Here is an 18,979-nt window from a genome sequence, read left to right as displayed (position 1 = left end):
CAAAATTACAGGTGACGGAATGCTATGTCAAGTACATTTAGCTTTTGTTACATATATTGTTAGATGCATTACATTTAACAAAATCTGAATGGATAGTTTTGTTTTAGTGCCTATCAACACAGTCATTTAGCACTTTTTTCTCTCAATTAAATTGGTTGTCTGGCTGCTTTTTAACCATTACTATTTAATCTTTGACAATAAAGACAAAGGGCCTGATGCATTAAGGCAAGCAAAGCAAAAATAAATTAATATTCACCTTGACAAAACCACGTTGCATTTGGAGGGAGAGAAAAGTTTAAACGTGGGGACAGATTTGTTTTTTGGGTTTGTTTTTTTTTGAGGGCTCAATGATATTCATTTCACATTTTGACCTGTACGCACTCAATAACATTTAATTATATGATTGTAATTAGGAGGGGTGACACACCTTCTTTAGTTTGTACCATCTACTCTAAAAGCAATCTGCCCAGAGCAGAGTAGTTTACAACAGTCACCCAGAAAGGTTAGTTAGCTGCTGAGTAATGGGCAAGAGGTTTGAGGACCATTTTTCATTTACACAGGTTTCCCTAGCCACCGCAGACACCAGGTGAGTGACTAGGGCGTGACTAGGAAGAGCACATGTACTTTTTAGTGCTGTCGTTGCTTGCAATTTGCAGTGAGGTCTAACTTTCGGGGTTTTTTTTTACCCTCTCTACAAAAAAGTAAAGAGCTTCTTCTCTTTCTCAGAAGAGGTTCTGACTAGAATGGTGATTAGGGGGACAAACCATGTTCCAGGTCTTCACAAAATCATGGTATTATTGCATCTGTGGTTTTCAATTTAAAATGCTACTCAAAACCACTTCCATGGTGGAAACATGGCTACAAGCGCATGCACATTTTTAATTGCTGAAAATATTTAGAAAGGGGAGGTGAGAGGTTATGGTTAATAAGGTATCCTCTCCTGCTAAAAGTACCCAGCCCCACAGAAGCTAGTCCAGGGTCTGGACCAATGTTATCCCCAACTCCCCTACAAACAGCACCCCGCACACTGGAATTGCAAATGAAATGTATTAAAATCATGTCAGCAAGTTATTTCAAATGTAACAGATGTGAAGGACAGAGCACACCAGATTCCTTGCCTGTTGTGTACCAGCTGGGGTTCTCTGGTGTCTTTATCAATTACACAAGATTGTGAGAGGTGGTAGCATTGCCAACCATTGTAGTCCAGGTGCATATATATATATATATATATATATATATATATATATATATATATATATATATATATATATATATATATATATATATATATATATATATATATATATATATAAAATCATGTATACTTTTATTAAAAGCACAGTTAAAGCAAACTTAATACTTTTTATTTTTCCCCTCTGGGATATGAATTGCAGCTGCAGAGTAGGATTTGGACAAAATGGCACAAATCACGTCATTGAGGCCACTCTTCTGCAGGATGCGGGAGAATGACCTGCTCACCCAAGAGTCTAGGGAGACCTAGTCGGAATTCGGGGACATTACAGGAGAGTGGACAAGTAGGAGTTAATATTCTATCTAAAGCTAAAAACACCTTAAATTCCAATATTAACTGACCCCACCCTCAAGAATTCTTCTTTGACATGATTCACAGAATCAATGACAAGACCTAGAATGCGCAGCTTACACTAAATAATAGCAACTTGACATTTGCTTTTATTGCCTGACACTACACAGATAAAAAGCTAATTGTCTGTAAATAACCCTTGTGTTGTGCTACTTAATTGCACAGTAGTCCACCAACTGTAGTATACTACATCTGACTGAAGAATATTTGATTTTGGCTTATATGTTTGACAAGGGAGATTGCTGAATTATTTATGTCATAAGAATGCTAGGTGATGTCAGTGATCAATTATATAATAATGTTTGACATGTTCTGTGTGTTGCTAAATCATTGTGGTTGCACACAAAACTAACAGCTCAGGATTTTTTCATTTTTTTTTTCACCTTGCAGAGACTAGGCTTTCAGCAAAGTTTTTTTTAGCCCAATTAATGTGTGTGTCTAAATAGAATAATTAGCCTCGGGCACTTGATTTTTATTAAAATGAAACAAACACTATTGAAAAAACAAAAAAAAAAAAAAAAACACGACATCTTATAACAAAATTATCCTTATTAAGATCTGAAAAAAAAATATTCAGGTACAGAAAGGACCAAAATCACTATACTTGGGGGAAAAAAATAGCTTTAGGCAGCTATAAGATAAACAAAAATAATCAAAACAATAAAAATAGATAGTGCGCTAAAACTCAATAAAAATAAATAATCCAATACAGAAGGTAGAAACTGAAGCTGCAAATAGTAGCCAAATAATTATTAAGAACACAAAAAATAATACATAAGATCAATAATAGTAAACATAAAACAAAATCTAGAAACCACAATAAGTGCCCCAAACAAAAGTGCTGACAGCTTATGCTTACCCAGACCCTGGGAACGTGAATTAAATTGCAGCCGAAACACAAGTCTCACAGGTGCAATAATCACTTCAGGTGGCCGCCCATAAAGACAATCTCCTCCACTCCACATCACAAAACACTTCAATACATATTGTGAATCTGAATAATTTCCTCAGTAAAATCCTAGGAAAATGAGTGACAGTGATAGTTTTAGGAGTCCATCAAGCAATAAAGAGGCAGCATTCTCCGTTCTCTCATAACACTACTGCTGATGCATTTTGTTCCAAAGGGAACTTTCTAAACGTTTCAAAGAAAATTTTGTTTGGGGCAATGGATGAGATATGTCAGTTTAAGAAGAAACTGAAGCCCCAGAATCTGGGTAAGGAATATAGTAGCCATCTATTAACTCAATTAAAAGTGCTCACTGCTCAATGTCCTTCACTATCCGAAAAAGGACTGTTACCTATTCCTCTGAATTTTGATAGATACTAAGTGATATTCCGGGACTATTTATCATAAGAGACTGCATATGTTTGATTTTTAATGGCCCTTATTAAATCTATGGTTGCTGATTAAGAGGAATGAAAACAGAACTGAAAAACAGGATTACAGGGTTTTAGTAGGGATATTTTTTCATAATATTGATTATTGGGGTTTCTATATTTTATGTTTACTATTATTGCTCGTATGTATGTATGTATGTATGTATGTATGTATGTATGTATGTATGATTTTGTGTGTCTTAATAAAATATTTGGCGCATTCCGTTGTCAAGGGTGGGACACTTGCACGGAGGTTTTCTTATCTCATATTATGAAGTATATTTACATTATTATGGTAGAATACATAGGGCCATATTCAATTAGCTTTCCGGTTCGCGGGATTGCGCCGGCACAGCCAGCGAAGTCAATCCACGGTACCGCAATAACGTGGATTTTCGTTCACAGCCCATAGGGTTGCGTACGAAAATCTGCGTTATTGCGGTACCGTATTACCGGCAATACTGCGCATGTTTCACGGTAACGCGCGTTACCGCGAACTGGGAAGCTAATTGAATATGCCCCATAGTGTGCATGGCATTATAAGATGTGTATGGTAACTCCTTATTTGCATCGTTAGTTATGGCGTTATTTATTTTCAAACTTGTGTCTCCGATGGAACAGAAAGTAGACATACCTTATCACATAGAGAGCAATTTTAGACAATCTCTGTGAATGTAAAGATGGGATAACATTTATAATTTACCCATTGTGAAGTAAGAACTTGGTGTAGAATATGTCACACAAAAAATAAATCGAAGTATTAGTTTTAAGCGAAATAGTGCTTTTTATTTTGTCCCGGGTGGGACAACTATGTGTCACTGGTGGGACGTTATGCAAAATAATTCTCAGTAACACCCATTTTATGTATGTAAAACAAACAGTGCACTTCTATTACTACACAATCATTTTTTGTCATTTAACATGTTAATGTTATTACAAATATTACTGTTTTGAGCACAGATTTTAAATTCCAATTTTAACCCTGTTCAAACACATCAACCATAGCAGAAAACTCATTCAAACATACTGCCTTTCAGTTTTCTAAGCACTGATATAGGTAACACTGCAAGAATCTGTTCAAAATTTACAAAATTAATATCATTTTCATTTGTTTTGAACAGTTTTCAATTTTCTCCTAACAACCTTCAAAAACATTATTTTCACTGAACAGTCATTGTCACGGAAGCTCTGTGTAATGCCAGCATATCTGTAGTGAGCAGTCTTTCTGAAAGAGGTTTTGAACTGTACCAGCATAAATGTCCCTTACATCAGCAACTTCAGGTGGCTGTGTTTGAATAACTTCCAGTCATGGGGTACAATCATCAGGACTGTCCGTTTCAGGCTCAGAATACACTCGGGAGATTCACAGTTTGATTGTTGAGCACACATTTCAGTCTGAGCACAAATGCTCAAAGTTTTCAAAGTCTGTCTGTCATGGTCCTCCAGATAGTGTAGTGACTGTAACCCATCAATACCAATTACAGCTTTCCATCTTTGATCTAGCATTTCCTTGTGTTCTTCACCTTCTTCAGAAGTGATACATATAATTTCAATATTTTTCGCTGACGAGTGTGCTGCTGAAACAAAGTCTTCGGCAGCACGGTATCTTAGTGGTTAACAGTTTTGCCTCACAGCACTGGGGTCATGAGTTCAATTCCCGACTATGGCCTTATCTGTGTGGAGTTTGTATGTTCTCCCTGTGTTTGCGTGGGCAGTGTCAGACTGGGGCATGAAGGGCCCACCAGGGGACAGCAACGCTAGGGGCCCACCAGAGGGGGTGTGGCCAACCATCAAAGAGGCGAGACCAGACACTAGAGGGGGAGTGGTCAGCCCACAAAGGACAGCTAGCACAATAGTGTAGTATATAAAGAATGCAGTGTGTATATAGAGTACACAGTCTTGACCTGCCCCTTAGATTGGGCAGAACAGTCACCAAAAATCGGGATTATCCCACTAGACCAGGCTTGACTAACCTGTGGCACTCCAGGTGTTGTGAAACTACAAGCCTCAGCATGCTTTACCAATATATAGCAGCCTATTGCTGGAAGGGTATGCTGGGACTTGTAGTTTCACAAAACCTGGAGTGCCACAGGTTAGCCAAGCCTGCACTAGACTCAGAACATTTGACAGACTGTCCTACCTGTTCTTGTCACCACCTGTGGCTGCTGGTTTCTTTAGCTGCGGCTTGTCTGGATCCTGGAATGTTGAGGGGTCCTATTTAGAAAAAATAATGGGTACATTTAGAAAATTCCAACCAGCCCCGGCATTAAATCAATAGGACCCACATTTAATACTTAGGACTTCCTCCAGCCCCAACATAAAAGTAATAGTATTCCCATTTAATTTCCCTCCCAACAGACAGCCCCTGCAATAAATTAATCACATTTACATATAATAAATATACCTATTTCCTGCAGCCGTCACTGCCATTAAATAATTCATATTCACATTTAATAAATATACCTCATGCTCCTCAAACTCAGCCCCACATTCAATTAATAGCGCCCAAACCACCCCATCTTAAATTAATAGTCCCCACTATAAAATTAAATTGCCCCATCTTCACCCTACAAAGAAAATAGCACCCATTATTTAGCCACCACCTACCACACACGCATTACATTGCCACAAGCCCGTTGTGCCATCACACACACATTACTGCGCCCCTTCATCACCATGATGTGCCTCCTTATAATCACATTGCACCCTCCATGCTGCTTTTGCTCCCCCCTTCTCCTGGCTCCCCTTCACACACTGCCATACTGTCTGTGCTCCCCCTTCTCTGTTCCATGCTCCTATTTCTGTTCCATGCTCCCCCTTCTCTGTTCCATGCTCCCCCTTCTCTGTTCCATGCTCCCATTTCTCTGTTCCATGCTCCCATTTCTCTGTTCCATGCTTCCCCTTCTCTGTTCCATGCTTCCCCTTCTCTGTTCCATGCTTCCCCTTCTCTGTTCCATGCTCCCCCTTCTCCGTTCCATGCTCCCCCTTCTCCGTTCCATGCTCCCCCTTCTCCGTTCCATGCTCCCCCTTCTCCGTTCCATGCTCCCCCTTCTCCGTTCCATGCTCCCCCTTCTCCGTTCCATGCTCCCCCTTCTCCGTTCCATGCTCCCCCTTCTCCGTTCCATGCTCCCCCTTCTCCGTTCCATGCTCCCCCTTCTCCGTTCCATGCTCCCCCTTCTCCGTTCCATGCTCCCCCTTCTCCGTTCCATGCTTCCCCTTCTCCGTTCCATGCTCCCCCTTCTCTGTTCCATGCTCCCCCTTCTCTGTTCCATGCTCCCCCTTCTCTGTTCCATGCTCCCCCTTCTCTGTTCCATGCTCCCCCTTCTCTGTTCCATGCTCCCCCTTCTCTGTTCCATGCTCCCCCTTCTCTGTTCCATGCTCCCCCTTCTCTGTTCCATGCTCCCCCTTCTCTGTTCCATGCTCCCCCTTCTCTGTTCCATGCTCCCCCTTCTCTGTTCCATGCTCCCCCTTCTCTGTTCCATGTTCCCCCTTCTCTGTTCCATACTTCTATTTCTGTTCCATGCTCCCCCTTCTCTGTTCCATGTTCCCCCTTCTCTGTTCCATGCTCCCCCTTCTCTGTTCCATGCTCCCCCTTCTCTGTTCCATGCTCCCCCTTCTCTGTTCCATACTTCTATTTCTGTTCCATGCTTCCCCTTCTCTGTTCCATGCTCCCCCTTCTCTGTTCCATGCTCCCCCTTCTCTGTTCCATGCTCCCCCTTCTCTGTTCCATGCTCCCCCTTCACTTACCTTTTCTATCTGCTTCTTCCTTTTCTTCTCCTCTGTCTTGCCGGCGCTCCTCACTGAACGTCGGGCGTGATGACGTCACGCCCGGCATTCAGTGCGAACGGAGCCAGCGCGGCGGTCACGTGAGTTTTTTTTTTTCTATTAAAGTTTCTAGCTCCCCCCACCAACGAAGAGGGGAGCGATTCAGGGTCGGGGCCTACCGGTGGATAGTCCGGTCCACCAGCGGGCCAGTCCGACCCTGTGCGTAGGTTTCCTCCGGGTGCTCCAGTTTCCTCCCACACTCCTACTTGATATGGACAAGACCATCACTGACCATTGCAAACGTCTCAACTAGTTTGGGACGACAATCAATTTCTTTCCATTGCTTCCAGCTAATGTTGCTATAAGTATTTGCATCATTAGAAATTAATGTTCTGAGATCTGTAGTGCAGTCTTTACATTTACTTGTCATGCATTCTTCATTTTTTGGATCACAACAAACGAATTCAAGCAGTTGACTTGCTTCTTTGGGAAAGTTCATTTCTTGTGCATGATACTTACCCACACACACACACACATCAACATTGTGTGGCCTTTCACTTGTAAGCATAAAATGTTTGGGACACAACTCATAGAATTTGGAGAGTTTGACTGGAACATCACCAGTGTTGGGGGTATATTTACTAAACTGCGGGTTTGAAAAAGTGGAGATGTTGCCTATAGCAACCAGATTCTAGCTGTCATTTATTTAGTACATTTCCAGATTTTAGCTGTAATTTATTTAGTACATTCTACAAAATGACAGCTAGAATCTGATTGAAGATGTTGCCTATAGCAACCACTTTTCCAAACTCGCAGTTTAGTAAATATACCCCTTGGTGTTCAATTTGTCACGGGTGAGACCATTTAAAAAAAAAAAAAAAAAAAAAAGGTTAAAATCTTGATAATGCAAATGTATAATGTAATTAATGATTTTTAGAGATAATGAACTTATGCAAATGTTTACTTCTAACCAAATGTTTACTTCTAACCAACTGTACACCTACCCTCAAAACCATTCATTCTCTCCCTACAAAAACTTTTGTATGTTTTTTTGTCATGGGCAAGACAATTAAAGCACTTTATTTTTGAAAGTTAAATACTATACATAAACTTGCCTTTTTAATCAAATTCTCAGATGAATCTTTAAGTAAACATTATAAATAGCATCCAGACTCACTCTCTTGCAGAACATAAACAGCTGATGCATATGTAATGGTGGCAGTTTTGAAAACAAAACTTCTTCAGGAAAGAGGCTACCAACATATGAATTTCTACCATGATTTAAGATAATGGTGCTGCAAAATTAGCTTTCATGGGATATAACATTTTAGGTATTTATTAACAAAATAATTAAAAATTGAATCTTGATAAATGAGTCAAAAAAAACAAAAACCCAAAAAAAACCCCACACACACACTAGTCAGGTTCATCTTCTCATGGAATACCCCATTTGGCTTTTATTTGCAGCTTCCGTTTCTGTTTTTTGTATTGGATTATTTTTATTAATGAAACAGACTTTTAGAGTACTATCTATCCTTATTAAGATAAGGCTTCAGAGAATCATCTGCAGCAGATATCAGAGCATTAAACAATATGATCATATGATCTAGGATAGTATAGACATGCTCATAAACACATCTCTCTATTCTCCATCAACAACAGTTGTGTCGCAGCCATCATGGTGCTTCATCAAGGCTATTTAGGAGCCTCATTAATGGCTACTTTAAACTTTAAATTTATACAATGCTCTCAAACGGTATTTACTATAATAAGCTGTGTGGGCGCTACTGGGGGATAACTTCAGAGTATTTTATAATCAGAACAAAACAAATAACAAAAAGAACATTTCCATCACAGTAAAATTTATGGACAGACACAATGCAGTAGGCCAAGTGCTTTTATAACTTTTAGATGTGTTATATACCGGTCTCCCAACCATGCTATATGATAAACCAATAAACCTTGAAAGGAGAAAACAGCCTAACACCATAACAGAAAAAACAAACACTAGGGGGTAAATGTATTAACATGCGGGTTCTTCAACACCCGCGAGTTCAGCGTCTTCGGCGATTAAATTTTGAACTCGCGGGTGTTGAAGAACCCGCATGTTAATACATTTACCCCTAGGACTGTCTAATATGGGCAAACATGTAGAAGTCCAAACTGGACGAGCTCTGGCTGTCCAGATCTCTTCCAGCTTCGGAAGATAACCACACACATTTCCCGTTACTCAATAGCATTTAACAACAAGTCTCATAATGATCTGGCGGGTTTAGATCAAGTATCAAAGAAGATTTGGGGGCACACAAGAAGGTAAAAGGAACACATGTCAGATCAATTATAATTTTTGTCTTGGTATAGCCCATATATTTGTGAGGCAATGTCCAAATTGTTCACACCTATAGGTTGCTAACTTAGATGAAATCTAGCCATTAACCTCTGTGGCCTGTATAGTACTGTTGCAAGATTACTGCACTAAGGCCTACAGTAGTCACCATCTGACAGCATTTACCAACATGTCCTATATTATTTATTTCAAACTGATCATTATTGGTCTCACTTTGGGGTAAGCTTTAGAATAGGAGACTGTTTAATCTGCGTAGTAAAAAAAAACAAAAAACAGAGCTATGCATAGTTTCACAATATCTGAATTAAGATCTCCATCCAAGTGCTCCTGAAAGACAATGTTTGGTTTCTGTCATAGAAACAAAAAAGTGTCATCCAGATGCTAATAAAACTGATGCTTCCATCCGCCATCCCAGCTGTACAGCATGCACAGCAGGGCCCTGGACTTCAGGTTCCTCAGACGTCTGAGTCCAGCGGATACCGTATTGATAGAGCACCTGAATGGCAGCACATATTAGATAGAACATTGTATTGTAGTGTAACTCCCATCTCTTGTCCCTGTTTGGATTGCACTGTGGCTCCTAGACCCTTTTCACGAACACAGATATTAACCAAACAAGAAAGCAAAAAACATTTTGAAAACTGCACTTGTTATTATAGCTGCTATTGTTTAAGTACTGCCAGCTAAAACACTAATATACAAGCAAAAAGATACATTAGTCATTTGTAAAATGTACTAGGAACCAGTTAAATTAATGCAATTGAGGATACTTAGTCAAATCAATCTTAAAACATATTACAATCCTCCCACTTTAAACACACCCCATTTATAAGGTCACCCTCACTTTCTGTGAAGTTTACACAAAAGTGTCAGTTTTGTGCCCATGTTTAGGCTAGTAGTGTGGGCTTCTATCCATGTTTGGATTTCCTCTGGGTGCTCTAGTTCCAAGAAAACAAATGTAAAACAAAAACATCAAAAATATTCAAAACCACATAACGTAGCCCTAAAGTCAATCTACAACTGTAATTGTACACTTCAAAATTATATATAGAAACAGTTTAAATTCTTGTTAATATTATCCTATTTGTCGATGCACTTAATGTTTCAGTCTATGTACTCTAAATATAAACATGCAAGGTTACAGTAAGCATACTGAATTTAAAGGGTTTTTCAAGAAAATTAAAGTTTATATAACTAGGGTATGATGTTATCTAAAAGTGGATAACCACTTCAATGTACATTATGTGATTTGAAGAATGAATAAGTACACTGATTGACATTAACAACAAACAATCCTAAAACACCATTATCTTAAATATGTTTATGTTTTATTAGAAGAGAAACTGGTGATAAAATTCATGTATATAAAAGGGGTCCAGCCATATACGACATATAAAGAGGCTGTACTTTTGGAGAAATAGGGAAGCATTTTGGTAAAAGGCATATTGCCCAAATGCAGACAACCACTTTACAGTAAGGTTAAGATCATGGCGGGTATTTTTGTTGCCATATACATAAAAAAAATCCTGTCATTGTAAGGAGTCCCCTACATGTACACTAGGAACAATTGTCATAAAAATTATAGAGTTAACCATAGCATTGTTAATATCAATATAAAAAGAGTTGGGCCATGTAAACTAATCTAGCAATCCATGGCAAATGTTCTTTATAAAGACAAATGGTTTCTGACTAATATTATGACCCCTCAAATTAAAGTTTTGGTTTTTATTTAAAATTTCTTTAAAAACACTGTGTAAAACTAAATATCAGACATTATGGAGAAGAAATTAGATATTAAACATATGAAGATGACGAGGAATAAGAAATGATGGGATGGAGTAAACTATGCGAATAGCAATGGTGATCCCCTCTTACTCTTTACCACTTTGCCAATATCAGGATGTCCCTCCAAAGTTGATGACAGGGAGGCTACTAAGAGGCCTACGGCAACATTAAAGTATCTGCATGAAATACTGTCAGGAATTGGCCACTCTAATGTTACAACAATCTCCCTTTTGCTGCAAATGTCAGGGCTATGGGACTGCTTCCCTTCAGTTGGGTTAGGGGCTCTAGTCAGGATAGTGAGCATTACTAGCACCACATATTAAGATATTTTGGAACAAAACCTGCTGGCCTCATTTACCTTCCAGCCTAACCACCCAAAGCACACATCCAAGTCAACCAAGGAACAGCTTAAAAAAAAATAAAAAAATAAAATAAAAAACAAAAATCTTGAAATTGCCCAATTAGAGCCTATACCTCAGTCCCACTGAAAACCTGCGGAATAACCTAGAGGGTGGCGCACAGGGGATCCTCACACAAACAAGTAAAAAGGTGCTTCCTGAAAGTATTAGTTTTGGGGTGTGTACACTTATGCAACAAGGGTATAGTAGGTTTTTCCCCACTGATTTTTACAAAATATATATATATATATATATATATATATATATATATATATATATATATATATATATATATATATATATATATATATATCTCTTTTTCACTTAATTTTGTTTGTTGCAAGATCACATTAAAAAGGGGGGAAAAGGTACAACAGAATTTATCTTTATTTCAGGCTTTACATCACAAACACTGCATATGTGCTTTATGTTTATCTACTTTTTCATCTTTTAAAATTTTTAATAAAAATATATTTTGGGGTAAAAAAAAAAAAAAAGCAATGAATAAATAAAAGGTTTTGTAACGTCAATAAAATAACATAGTGACCTAATTAGACAGGTATTAGTACTTAATGACTATTTTCTAACTGTCTGTCTGAAGCATGCTAGATTAACAAACACAACACATCATTATACCAGTCTAGACAAACATTCTTTGTAATGATGGTCTACAGTGCTGTAGAAAACTTCAAAATAACTGCACATTTCCAGATTAATATAGTTGCTTTCTCATGAGAGTTATAGCCTTATTCCCGAGCCAGATTACTGTCTAAAGCTTTGTACACATTAAAAAAAAGTTATAAGCTCGTGAAGAAAGATCTTTAGACACTTTAAAACACTTCATAAGGCTTCTCAGTTCTTATCTATATTACACATGAAAAAAAAAAAAAATCTAAGGCTGGGTACACACTACCGAATTTTCCAACCAATGTGTCCACTATAACGAAGTTACTAGCGACTAAAAGAAGAGAAAAAAAAAAGTCTCAAATCAGCATCACTAAATGTTTTAAAAGATTTACCCTCAGATCTGTACTCTTCAACTGTCATAACCATCAGCTGAAAAGATCATGACTCTGTAAACTCTATGGAGATCCTGATCATGAGTGCATACACAGTGCAGAATTGGAAGGATGACGTTCCATAGCTGAACAAGATATATACTTCTGCTGAACAATCAAAGCAAACGATGGTTGGTGCTTTGGAACGATTATCGTCCATTGTCTAAGGCTGGGTACACACTACAAAAACTGTTGACCAATTTGTTATCACCAACAATTTTACAAACGACTAAAGTTCCAATCAGTCTGCCAATACACATCAAATTGGGTAACCGAAATCTAGCTACTAGATAATTGTACCTGTGGCAGTCTTGGCATCTACATAAAGGTAATAGTGGGGCGGTGCCTACCTGTTTCTCATATCCAGGAACAACAAAGGGGAATACACTTTACACTCAAATCAGAATTCTACCCAAAACTAAGCATAGTTACGTAGAACTTTGCACTGTATCTTAATTTGGGGAGGGGGGGCCATTATGCAAAATTTTTAGAAGACAAAAAAAAATCACCTCTGTTCTGTTTAAAATTAGCACATTGATCTAAATAAAAAGTGCTTAAGCCTAATGGTCAGCTAATTTGTTATGTACAATTAACAACGGTTTACATCAGAGGTTGCAAACTTTTTAACCAAGGCTCAATATATAAAACATGTCCTCAACTACTGAAATCACTGCATTCACCGAGATGTGTACTAAAATACAAAAGAAAAAAAAAACCAACATGTAAAGCGATTCCTAGTAACAGGAATACCAGGTTAATACATTGCACCAGAAGTATACTTAAAAAAAAAAAAAAAAATTGTCTACACACTTAATGTTTTAAGTAAGTAATATTTATTACCATTTATATAGTGCCACCATACAATGCAGCGCTGTAGAGAGAACAGTTATCATTTACCTCTCTCATTAAAGGGTCTGATGTCTAAATCCCTAACAGTCTAAATTCCCTTAAGCTGGGTACACATTGTGTAATTTTCCACCAACTTTTTATGCCGACCGATTTACCATACGATCGATGGTCCGATCGCTCAGCCATGTTGTCGTGAACAATTATTTAAATTTCGTATGCACTGAAATGACATTAGTGGGTTATGTAACGAATACATTAGCATAAAAGGGGCAGAGCTTTCACTATAGTGAACACCCAAAAACGCATAAAAACAGTAGACAACACTGTCTCTTCATTCAGTCACACCTTTTCCCCTACAATGGATACAGTAGAAGAACAACAAAAAACTGCACAAGTTTATGTTTATTTCTTTATACAGGTATAAGTTTAGAAAGGGTAAATATAAATAGGTTGCCTATATATAAATATACACACACATACATATAAAAATGATATATATATATATATATATACACACATAACACGTGTGCTTTACACAAGTGTAATGGTCTGCAACCAGACAGGTACAATACACAACACAAAAACTGTATGTATTCAAGTACAGTACATGGACACTAATAGATTTAGCCATTCTGACATACACATATTTTGCTTTACAAAAGAATGTGAATTGCGGACAATAAGGTGGTACAGGGACCTAATTAAGAAGGCAGACATAGGAAACACATAAAAACATTGTTTTGGTATAACTACACTTTATTAAACTGGCTGCCATATATTAGATGCATCAATAGACTACTGCTATTCCGTTACAATTATCTAATTAACAAGTCAGTGATGTGCGGACACCGCATCACGTGGGACAGGTACAGGCATCTGAAATTTCCATACACACCCCTCCAACGGAGCCCCAGCTCAAGGAAGTATCGGAAGATTATCGTGGATCGATCGTAAATGTATACACACTACACGATAGAAAGGTGATTGGAACAAAAAAAATTGAACGGTACAACCAACTAAGTGAGTTAACAATCGACGATTTGGGAAGACTTTCGACCATTGTGTCACCACACACACTGACCCGACTTTCGAACGAGCGGTCATATGTTGGCTGGTTGAGGTAATTATTGGATGAAAAACCTGTAGTGTGTTAGCCAGCTTCACTCACACACACACACACACACACACACACACACACACACACACACACACACACACTTTAGTCAGAAGCCAATTAACCTACTAGTATGTTTTTGGACTGTGGGAGGAAACCTGAGAACCTAGAGGAAACCAAAAACTTGGAGAGAAAATAAACGCCACACAGATGGGGCCTTGGTCAGAATCAAATTTATGACTCCAGGGCTGTGAGGCAGCAATATCAACACCCGGTGAAAGACACAAGACACACTCCATAGTGTAAAATGGTGATACTCAATATTGTCAATACAGAAATATTTGAAGAATAATGATACTATTCTTTAGTAGCATCTTTATGCTTTAATATTTCTACTAGATGCAGGACTATAATAGAAAAGGTGGGCAAGACAAATTGGCAGTCATAAGAAACTACAGACATGTTACGCAAAGTATATTCTGGACAGAGCTTTGGGTATTGTAAATGTAACATTAAAAAAAAAGCTTATTTCATTATTTGGAATTATGTTTTTGTAATTAGAGGATACATTTTTGGTGGACTGAGAACTTAATGTTCCAAGATGGTAAATTACAATTTGAAGGAGCTTCACAACAAAACATGATAAAGGTGTAATTAAATTACATGATCACTGGATCCCTAAATTACTCTAAAATTAAACTTTTTCTGTTTTTAGCCTGTCCAGCTATACAGTAAATACAAAGTGATCATCATTCATTTATATAGCGCCACTAATTTCGCAGCTCTGTACAGGGAACGCACTCACATCAGTCCCTGCCCTTTTGTAGCTTACAGTCTAAACTACCCATCAGATACACACAGACAGGAACACAGACTAGGGGTCAATTCAATAGGAGCCAATTAACCTACTAGTATGTTTTTGGAGTGTGTGAGTAAACCCGCACAAACACGGGGAGAACATACAAACTCCACACAGATGGAGTGATCATCAACCGATCACTATTTTGAGATGCACAAAAACTGCATTCACTGTCCGGTGATTGCGTCAGTACAAGTCTTTTACAAGGGCTGCCTCTGCTATCTGTTCTTTTTTTTTTTAACCTAGGTCTATACAAATTGTACTCCTGGCTCCATACAGCCTTTTAAAAGCAGATGAAACAAATAGCACTAGTGATCAGGAGAGGTAAGAAGCTGAAGAAACCTAAAGTAAAGACTGACTGCATAGTTTGAAGATAAAAATAAAACTTTGGGGATTTATTAACAGCAGTAAAAACAATTTTTGAGATGTTTTTCTAAAAATCTAAAAAAATATGGCTTTTTGAGAAAATCAAAATTTTACATTTTCAATTTTTATTGACACATACTGCCGTGTTATATATCATATGAGAGCCCATAAAAGTTGGTTTAAAATAAGATCTTGTCCAAATCTAGCTCAATCAAGTCAGCTACAAATGCAATTTAAATAAACGTTGAAAGCAAATTTTGTAAAAAAAAAAAAAAAAAAAGTGCAAATTTAAAGGCAAATAAGTTCAAAACCAGTGTACATATCAGCCTAAGATTTGGGCAGTTTCTGCATTTATTTATACCAAATTTCATTACACTAAACGGTCATTTAGAAACCCTTATTTTGATGTGGAATGACCCAGGAAAGAGAACTCAAAACCAAAATGAGTACTACTTTTTACAGCATAATGAATTTATAAAATTACATATTAGAACAAATTCACATACAAGTGAGTAACAATTAGCTGGATTTTCCCTATTTGGCCACCTGCATAAGCTGCATTGTGTCTAGTGCAAGTGCCACCATAAGCAACGTTTTAGAGTTTTAGAGTTTGAATGTTGTTTATAGGTAAAAGGATACACAGATATTACTCAAACTGAACATTTATTCCAACAATTCAAGGCCTTCATCCTCACAAAATAGATAACTATACCTTCCTGAAACATATTAGCAGCAGATCCTTTAAGTTCTGTTAGTTGCGAGATGGAGCCTCCATGGTTCAGATTTGAATTTCCAGCACATCCCACAGACGCTTGATCGGAAGTCAACGCCATCAACTCTTTGTCATGTTCCTCAAACCATTCCTGAACAATGTTTGCAGTGTGGCAGGGTGCATTATCCTGCTGAAAGAGGCCACTGACATCAGAGAATATAATTGCCATGAAGGGGTGTACTTGGTCTGCAACAATGTTTAAGTAGGTGGTACGTGTCTAAGTAACATCCACATGAATCCCAGGACCAAATATTCCCAGCAAAACTTTGCTCAGAGGATCACACTGCCTCCAAGAGCTTGCAATCTTCCCATAGTGCATTCTGGTGCCATCTCTTCCCCAGGTATAATGACACACATGCACCTACCCGTCAACATGATGTAAAAGGAAACATGATTCATCAGACCATGCCACCTTCTTCTATTGCTCCATTGTACAGTTCTGGCGTTCACATGCCCATTGTAGGCGTATTCAGCATTAAACTTTTCAGCAATTTGCGATACAGTAGCTCTTCTGTGGGACTGGATCAGACGGGCTAGCCTTCACTCCCCAAGTGCACCTACGAGCCTTGGGTGCACGTGTGTCACTAGTTGTCCTTCCTTGGACCACTTTTGGTAGGTGCTAACGATTGCATACCGGGAACACCCCACAAGACGTTCCGTTTTGGAGATGTTCTGACCCAATCGTTTAGCCATGCCAATTTGTCCCTTGCCAAAGTCGCTCAGATCCTTACGCTTACCCTTTTTTCCTGCTTCCAACACATCAACTTCAAGAATTGACTGTTCACTTGCTGCCTAATATATATCACCCCTTGAAAGTTGCTAAGCTAATCAATGTTATTAATTTCACTTGTTTTAATGTTGTGGCTGATCGGTGTGCATATATAGATATATATAGAACAAGTTAACCCGTGCATGATACTCATGCATTCTAGTCAAATCAAGCTACTTAAGGTGTTAAAAAGGTTCTTGTCATGCATTTGGGCCATAGCTCAGGCCTCCTCAGGGGAAGAGCGTTACTTCTCGACGTAAGCGCCCTTTTTTAACGTGGTTTTGTCCACATGTCACCACCTCATCATTCTTCTCCATCACCTCATCCTTCATTTTCATCACTACATCTATCCAGATGTCTATCCAGACACAGGGATCTCTCTCAGCGGTCCTGAGTATCACACTCCTCTCACTCTGTCACCCCCGGCAACCACCAACCACTCCCCACTGTCACCCCCGGCAACCACCAACCACTCCCAACTGTCACTTCTCCTTCAAGAAATATATATATATTTTATTTAAATCTTTATAAACACGTTTAACAATTAACAAATTAGATTAACAAATTAAAAACATCTTAGTATACCAAATTTCAGCCCTTTCTGAATTTTTTTTCCCACACACACTAAGGGGCATATTCAATTAGCTTTCGGATTCGCGGTAACGTGCCGGAACAGCCGTGAAACGTAATACACGTTACCGCAATAACGTGGATTTTCGTTCGCAGCCCATAGGGTTGCGAACGAAAATCCGCGTTAATGCGGTACCGTAATACCCGCAAGAACGCGCACTTTTCGCGTTACCGCGAATCCGAAAGCTAATTGAATATGCCCCTAAGAATTTAGTAGGTCAGTGTATAACTCCGCCCAGCAGGTGGCGCTGCAGCTTGATTTTATTTTTTCCACACACACAGACAGACTAACACACGCCACTAGACATTTATATTATAGATGTTATTCATAACTATGGTTTTATAAGGCAACTTGTCTTTGAAATTCAGTAATTGTGCAGTCCTTATAGTTTCACATGACCACTAAATCCCTAAATTGGGAATATGACGCAGGAAAGTAAAAAAATATTATTTTCAGGTTAGCTGGCATTCCAATGCAGATGAGCTAAAATGTAAAATATACTTGCCCCAATCCATTACAGACAACTGAAGCCACTTCCCAAATCTTTAGTCTCAATAGAATCTGATACATATCAAGATCATAGTCGACAGACTGTTAGATACTGCGACATCACTGGCCTTGCCCATGTGTGACTTGCAACTCCCTACTAACATGGTAAGTTACAGCTGCAGTCTGAAAAAGAGCATAATCAACACATTTGGTATAAATGAGTTATTCCATGTCTATTAATTAGTTTGTTTTTTTTAAAAACAAAAAAACAAAAACATTTGGCATATAGTCAGACAATGGTTTGACAAGACAAAACTAGTCAAACAATTCCCTGTGGCAAGAAATGGTGCATGAAACCAGCTTGAAGCCCTTGCCCTACATTGCAGGAAAATTAAAATAATTTCATATCTAATCAGGTTGCTGCCCACAACAAGTATTTTGATATTACTTTCTACTGAAACAATAGTTAATAAAAAAAAGAAACAAAGATCTATGTGGATGTTGCAGTGCAGCTTGTGGCAAAAACAAGTGATAATTCAAAACAGTTACTTTAAATTGTTGTTGTTATTACTCGATCCAAACTAGAGATGTTGGATACGGTGTCTCAAAGTATAACACTCTTCAATGAGCAACTAAGAAATTGTCGGGATACTGAGTCTATCTGCTAAGTTTGACACTACCCTGTCTGAAGTTGCGAAGTCTAACATGCCTCTGGTCTTCAACAGGGACTCCCGCAAGGGAGTTTGGATTTAGCTGCAAGAGACACGCAGGTCGCGGTTCTCCAGGAGGGCACTCAG

At 38.3% G+C, this 18,979-nt stretch overlaps 1 protein-coding gene across 2 annotated transcripts in view; it reads right to left on the bottom strand.

The window, feature by feature from the left end:
• NCK2 (NCK adaptor protein 2) overlaps positions 1-18,979 on the bottom strand; it is a 41,413-nt gene that overhangs the window by 8,299 nt on the left and 14,135 nt on the right. Inside the window, exon 1 of one of the 2 annotated variants that reach the window (XM_075200245.1) lies at positions 2,463-2,682. The exons of the other annotated variant lie outside the window; for it this stretch is intronic. The gene's annotated coding sequence lies outside the window, so the exon portion shown is untranslated. Of the gene's footprint in view, positions 1-2,462; positions 2,683-18,979 lie in introns of those variants that run through there. 2 annotated transcript variants of the gene reach the window in all.

The sequence above is a fragment of the Mixophyes fleayi genome, chromosome 2 (genome assembly GCF_038048845.1).
Source record: "Mixophyes fleayi isolate aMixFle1 chromosome 2, aMixFle1.hap1, whole genome shotgun sequence".
NCBI lineage: Eukaryota > Metazoa > Chordata > Amphibia > Anura > Limnodynastidae > Mixophyes > Mixophyes fleayi.
This window is presented reverse-complemented; position numbering and strand designations above follow the sequence as displayed.